This window comes from Pterocles gutturalis, unplaced genomic scaffold (assembly GCF_000699245.1).
Source record: "Pterocles gutturalis isolate BGI_N339 unplaced genomic scaffold, ASM69924v1 scaffold4532, whole genome shotgun sequence".
NCBI classification, from domain to species: domain Eukaryota; kingdom Metazoa; phylum Chordata; class Aves; order Pterocliformes; family Pteroclidae; genus Pterocles; species Pterocles gutturalis.
In genome coordinates this window covers 29,884-37,493 of record NW_010110094.1, presented here as the reverse complement: position 1 = coordinate 37,493, position 7,610 = coordinate 29,884, and positions in this window count along the sequence as shown.

Sequence of the window (7,610 nt, the reverse complement as noted above, 5' to 3'; positions counted from 1 at the left end):
TTTTGTTTTCTTTTGTTTTCTTTTGTTTTAGTCGCACCAATGATATTCTTTTTACCAGAGCATATGTTTTGCATGAAACCTTTCCCAACAGCTCTCGCAGTTCCCAGTGGAGTCTGGGAGGGTTGTTTGGGGGGGGGGGGAATCAGAAAGTTTTTTTATTGTCCAAGAACTATGCAACAGTTATGTAAAAAGAGGACAAAAAAATGCACCAGGGAAATCTCTTTTATAACTCAGTTTTTTTGAAGCACCCGCTTGTGGAAACCGAGGGCTCCCTTTAAACTGGGACCCGACGAGATGAGGAGGGGCTCACCCCGAGTTTCCCAGGCTCCTGGCGACAGTCTTGCAAATTCAAACCACATCTATGTATATATTGATAATAAAGTACAGGTAGCTGCTCTGGGAGCAGGGCTCCGGGAGGCTGCGGGTGTGCCCTGCCTCCCCCGGGGCCGGGGTCTCCTCCTGCTCCCCCCGGCTCGCAGCCAGAGGTGCCTGGGGGGTGGCTTGCACACCAGTGGTGTCAGGGAAGAAGAAATATTGCTGCTGATTTCCTCTCTCTACTGCATTTTCCCGTCTTTCTTTCTTCCCCTCTTTCTTTATTTCCTCCTTCCTCTCTTTCTTTCTTCATTTCTTAATTTCTAATTCTTTCTTCCTCTTTCTTCCTCCCTTCCTCTCTTCTTCTCTTCCTCTCTTTCTTTCTTTCTTCTTCTCTTCCTCTCTTCCCCCTCTAATTTTTTCATTCTCTTTCTTTCTCTCCTTTCTTCCTTCCTTCTTCCCTTCCTCCCTGCTTCTCCTTCTCTCCTCTCCCCTCTCTCTCTCCTGGTCTTTCTCCTCTTCTAACTTCTCCCCCAGCTAAGGTTAAAAATAAATGAACAGCAGCAGCACCATAGCTCATCAAACCTTCCCCTCCCCACCAGTCTGGTGTTATAACCTGCTTTCCCAGTCATGACCAGCGGGGACCTTCTCTCTGCTTCTCCTGCCTTGCCCCAGTCTCTTTTTTAAACTCCAGGTAGTTCTAGTTTCCATTACAAAACTTCATTTGGATTTATATAGTCATAAACATAATTTTTGTCTTTCATCCATTTGGGGTGAACTCTTTTCTTTCTTGCTTTTGCTTTTTTTCTCTTCCCCCCTCCTTTTCCCTCCCCACCTGCATGGTACAGCCCACATTTATATGAGACCTCATAAATAACATCTGGTGTCCCTATGATGGAACTAGTCAAATGTCTTAAACAATCCCCAGTACCAAGATATTCACCGAATTCCTTTGTTTTCTCTGTCTCTCTCGTAAACAGGCAGCCACACATATTTTTTTCCCTTGTAGCTGGACGTGTGTCTGTGGATGTGCACAGCTGTACCAGGACATTGTGTTACATCTCGTGTCACAACTGCGCGTAGCTCTGCTTCATCATGTGGAGTCGGTCCTACTCGCACACTACTACTGACTTTTATGAATTAAGGGGGGGGAAAAAAAAGCTAAAACTGCTCGGTTTTGCCGTCGGAATTAAACCCTTGCAACAGACTCCAGCTGGTGCAAAGGGCCGGTCCTCCCCGGCGCTCTGCCCCCTGCCCAGGGCTCTGCTCTCCGCACATCCCACCGACCCCTCCCCAGCCGGGCCCTGGGCCCGCTCCGGTGCCCCGGGGCTGCGGAGGAAGGGCTGCCCTGCGCCCTTAGAGCGAGTCATCCCTCTGCCTTTGAACGCTTTCTTGGGCGGGGGAGGCGGAGGGGAGGTGGGAGAAGGAGAAGAAGAAGAAGAAAATCTCTGGGGATCTACGAGTTAAAAGTATCCCTATACTATCTTCTTAATATGACGACAAAAAACCAAAAAACAAACAAACAAAAAAAACCACCACCACCAAAATCCACAAAATATAAAAAGCCAAAAGCTAAGAAAAAAAACAAACAAACAAACAAAAAAAAAACACCACCACCAAAACCCACAAAATATAAAAAGCCAAACCTAAGAAAAAAACAAACAGAATCTCACGCAACTACGAAATCACCGCAATTACTTTGGACCTTCCTCCAAACACCACTAAAATTACAGGAGAGTGTGTTCGCGTGGGTATTTCTCACACGAATATTCAAAGACAAGAATCCTTTTACCCTTCTCTGCCCCGGATCGCCCCGGATGGGGCAAATGAAAAAAAAAAAATCTCAACAACAAAAACCTCTCAAAAAACACCAAAAAAGGGCTGAACACTTGACAAGGTGTTTTTAAAGAGAAGGTAAGAACCATCCCGAGTTCCACTCGGTTCCCCAGCGCAGGGAGGTGCTATGCTGGTGATTATTAACGCTATTAATTAAATAAACAGCGGCGTGTGCGGAATAGCCTTCATCTGCTGACACCATGGGAGGAGGACGCTCTCCCCAGGTCGAGAGGGACATTTCCTTTAAAGAAGCAACGCTTGGTTCTTCCCAGGTGATAAATTAGTGCGTGTTGAGGTTTACAAAGAGCATCTGGGTACAATCGCAATTATATCCATAGTTTTACTTGCTTAAAAAGCCAAGGTGAATGAAATCCGTGTGAATATTTCTCTTCTTTGTAAAAATCCATCAAAGTACCAGGGGCGATCTTTTTGATCATGAAAACAGCACTAACAGTACTTTATCTCGCTTTTGGTGCACAGAGCATCACCTGACAGTCTTCGCTCTTGAAAAACTCCCGATGACTTAACGGAAAGCTGCTGTTTCCTGCAAAGAAAAAAAAAGAAAAAAAAAAAACCCCACAAAAAAACCCCTCACAAAAACCAACAAACCCAAAACCTGCAGGAGCAGTTCTTCCTAAAAGCTGTGAACAACGATCGGGACGAGAATAAGCCCCGGTCCCCCCTATGTTTTATTTCGGTGCAGAGTGGATCCTGTTTTATCTGGAGAGAGAAAAAAAAAAAAAAAAAAAAAAAAAAAAAAAAGGAGCTTGTTTCCAGCTCTGTATAGGAAATCACAGTACGATAACTGGGAACAATAGGAAGGGGTAGTAGTGGAAGAACTGTAAATGAAGCTAGAAAGCATTTTTTTTTTTTTAATAAATACTTTTCACGGAAATAGGCTAGATTTAAAAGTCTCTTTAAAATAGGTATGACTCTAGCAGGACGGAACGAGGTGAAATATTTAAAATCGAAAAGTTGTGGGTTTCAATATTAACATCTATTTGGCGGTGAATGTGGGAAATGGTTTTGTTTGACGAGGAAAATAGACCCCTGCTTTAACTTGCCCCAGAGAGCCGCCTGTTCATCTGCTGCTCATCCTCACACTCACAAAGCACTGTGCAGACGGATGAGTGAAGAAGACCGAGAAAGTGAAGGAGACTATGGTTAAAACTCCTCCAGTTTTCCTTTCCTGGGACCTTGCCACTGCAGCAGGAGCCTGGAGCCTTTCCCTGCGCCCGGCAGCTGCCGGGGAGGGGGGGACAGGGGCGATGGCTGGGGCGCAGCAGGGACCTCCTTCTTCCTTACGCTTCGCAGATTTCTTTAAACTTTAACTTAGGAGTGACATGAGACGGGCGAAAGTAACTCAGCCCCGACCTGTAAACTCGCATTTGGAAACAGTGGGTTTTTTAATTCTCCCTCCTCCCCTTATTTATTTTCCCCCCCCTCCTTGCTCTGGCTTAGCTTGGGAAGTTGGGGCTTATTTAAAAAGTTTGGAAAGAATAATCAGAGAAAGAAAAGGGAAGGGGTAGTTGGTTACAGAGAGTTTCCTTTCTGGATAAAAGGTGATAATTATAGCGGTTTTCTCGACAATGTGGAGCGACATACTTCCCCCCTTCTCCCCCCACACTGGGCTGGGGTGTTGTGTAATTTTGGATGATGGGTGTGAAAAGTCAAGAAAGGCTTCCCCCCCTTCTAGCAATAGAAAGTGTGTGTTTGTGTAAATCTATATATTCGTGTTACTGACCTGCGGGAAATATTTTACAGCTACTTATCTCTCCCGGTGCAGAAAATGAAGGCTACAGGGTTGTTTTCCCCTTGCTGCATTGCTTGCTCCAGCTCTCCCTGTTTATTTGCAGTTGCCCCATCCCATCCAGGTAGCCTTTCACAGGCTCTTTTATTTACCAAAAAACACCTGACACAGGGCTCTGGGGAGGTTTTTTTCTGCAGTCTGGGCTAGAAGCCCTGTCAGGAGGGATTGACCCCACTCAGAAAAACACTCAGACAAGGTTAGTGCAAGGAGAGAATAGAATGATTCCGGGGACGGAAAAAAATGGGTTATTCCCGGTGATCAAAGTGCTAAAGTTGGGAGAGGAAAAAGGAACACTTAGGAGGGACCTCATCCTTCCCCAACCTCATGCCGACCTCTTTCAGCTTCCCCCACCCTCTCTCCCCCATGAGGTGTGCATGGCCCCAACCCGGCCCCTTCTCCCCTCCGTACGGGGCGATAAGGAGCCTCCCCCCTTCCCTTCTCCCCCTTCCCAGCATCCTGTCAAGCAATAGGCTGGAAAAATAGTTATCCAGCCCACAGCACACAGGGCAAGTGCCGTTTGAGAGTAATTTCTGCCCCGAGCGTTTGGCCGGGGGCAAAGCAAGCGTGCTCTCTAACTGATCAACCTGGATATTTCATTATTCATTAATTTACTGTTTAACCAAATCCCACTCATTATCAGAGGCAACGCTTGGCAGAGCCCAGCGAACAGTAGCAGTTGGTGTCAGGCGTGGAGAATTGGCCCATTTGATCCTGGGCTGTTTTATTATTCAACACCACTGACTGAGAAAAAGGCCCATGAATAATAAAGAGCCAAAGCGTGTTTGAACTGAGAAGCATGACACAGCCTTACAAAACAGCAGTTAGGAAATTAAAGGCGAGGTGGCCCAGGCTTTGCATTTTTTATTCTCACTGTGGGCACAGGCATTGGGATTCCACTTTTTTTTTTTTTTTTTTTTTTTGCTCCTGTGTTTATTGTCGGTGTTATTACTATCTTCCCACAAGCCGTTTGAGAGGTGTAAACCTCAAATCTTAATGGGGAGCTTTTTATTGCAAAGTTTCTCTCTGCTCTATCCTGACGATCATTTTGGTTTTAATAGTGACACAGGTTGTACTCTTTCTTTTTCTCCTTTCCTTTAGTCCATAGGAAGTGAGCCGGCTACAGACATCCAGTCCGGATCATTTTTGGGTATAAATCCACAAAAACATTCACAAGAGAGAGTTCACTGAGCACCGGGATGCCAGTGGTGCCACAGGACTTCTGCTGAGATCCTGAAGGAGCCTCAGGGCTGGGACTAGTCCATCAGAATCAAGTCTCCAGAAAACTACTACTCTGAAGGCATTTTTCATATTTTGACACTACCTTCATCTTTAGGCACTGACGGATCACCAGCTGAATAATATACCTCCTAGACAGTGACAACATTCAAAATTTTTTTTTGTGTTAGTAGCAAATGATATAATACTAATCTTATTTTCATCATCATGTTTTTCACTCTTCTGAACCCAGATCTTTATTTTTTTTTGGCCCTAATCCTTCCCTTACGTATGGCAGAAACTCACAGGTGTTATTTCAGTTGCGTCAGGATCAAACTGCATTTTCCAAAATTATTCTATTTTTGTAGGACACATAAGACTGTCTTATGGAGTGGTGACATTTAACTTATCATTAAAAAAAAGGTTTTCTTCTCTAAGGTGGCTGGAATATGGGGTCTTGATAAAGAGTGAGGAGCAAGCAGTCAGCAGCAGCTTTGAAAAATGTTGACCAAAAGCTCTCTGACTTATAAAAGTTATCCAAGAACAGTGGAGCAAGATAACTTATCTGCAGCCACAATAATCACAAGTCAACCAGGAGTATTCACAGCAGGCTAACCCTCATCTCACCCTCTTCAAATAGGGGAGTTTTGCAAGAGCTTTTGGTGAATATATTCTTTCTGTGTTGCCCTTTGATCTTTGTTGATTATGACAACAGCTATTGTGAAACACCCTCTGATTTCCTTACGTTGCGTTATAATTTATATTAGAAAAAACATCTTTAATGTCATCAGGTTGCGGCAAAGATCTGGCTTTTAATCTTTCCATGAGCAGGATGTGTTTTGCCTGTCTTACTTTTCTAACCCCCTTCTGTCGACTTCATCAAGAATTACGATAGGAGCAGTTGTGGCATTTCGGTCCTCCCTGCATGTGACACTGGGCACAACCCAGGGTGGTAGGCACAGGACTGGAGTGTCACCCCCATAATGCTTAGATTGGTCCCCCTCCTTTGCCACTTGTATCTGTTCAGACTCAGACACTGCTTAAGATGCTTGGATGACGAAAAGCGATTGTTCCTCCTGTTTGTATCCCTTTCTATCTTCTCTCTCATCTTCTCTCCTGCCCCACTGAGATACCCAGAAGTGGGATTTCTGACAGGTGGTAGCTGTGCAGGGAATGATAATTATAAGACCAAGTGCGGGTATTAGTTCTGGTCAGGATCGACAAAGACCTCCTAAATGATTTAGAGTTACTTGATAGGATCAATTGTTTATTTAATAAAAAAGTGGCCAATTCAACCCCACACTACACGTCTGTCTTTATTTGTGGCCTGGCTCCCTGCAAAGGCATCTTTGAACGGACCATGTGTATCCTATTGTGGCAGGAGGCACTTATCCATAGGCTCTGTCTCATCCTGCAGAGTGTTTTTTAGGTTTGACTGTCTTTTTGCTTATTTATATATTTTTTTTATTTTTGTGTGTTTTTTTTGTTTGATTGTTATTGTTTTTTTCTTCCCCCCCCCCCCAAGAACTGGTTTGAATTTCATTGGAATTTTATACATTGATTAAAAAAAAAACCAAACAAGTCCAAGCCTCCATCAGGAATATGTGATTGGAGCTTTGCCTTATCTTTCCAAATCAAAACCTGCTTTAGAAATCACTTCAGATTATCAGAGCTTCCTCTTCAGCCTGGTTCAGACTGACTGTGGGTTTTAAATACTGGAAAAATAGTAAGGTGTCTGTGTATGGGTTGGTACAGATGATGTTTGCTGGTTATGTTTCTAAAGTGGCTATACACAATCTTTTTTCTCTACTCTTTTCTTTCTGATTGTACATTAATATTCATGACTATGGTTAGTGTTCCTGGAGCTGAATGTATCCGGTGAAAACAGTCCCACAGCAGCCCAGATTTCTTGTTAGCATTTGTGTGGGTTACACATGCCTCTGAGCTGGGTCTTGCCATCAGTAAGACCTGATGGGTCTAAGGGCAAGGTCCATGGTAGCTGAAACAACCTTTTTGCTGACTTCAGGAGAAGAAAAGACTTGAGGAAGAAATATTTTAGCCTTAGGGTGGTGAAACACTGGAACAGGTTGTCCAGGGAGGTGGTAGATGCCCTGTCCCTGGAAACATTCAAGGTCTGGCTGGATGGGGCTCTGGGCAACCTGACCTAGTGGAAGGTGTCTGTGCTCATGGCAGGGAGGTTGGACTAAATGACCTCCATGGTCCCTTCCAACTCAAGCTGTTCTATGATTCTAAGGATTTCACCTGAACATCACCTTCACCAGACTGCAAAAGTTGGCCATGCAGTGGTGCAGAAGAGATTACACAAACAGATCATCTCAGAAAACTGCAGACTGCTTCGGTAGCCTGTTGGTGCAGTGGTGAATGGTTGGCCATGTGTTAGGGAACATGGGTAATTTTCTTTTATAGATTTCCACAG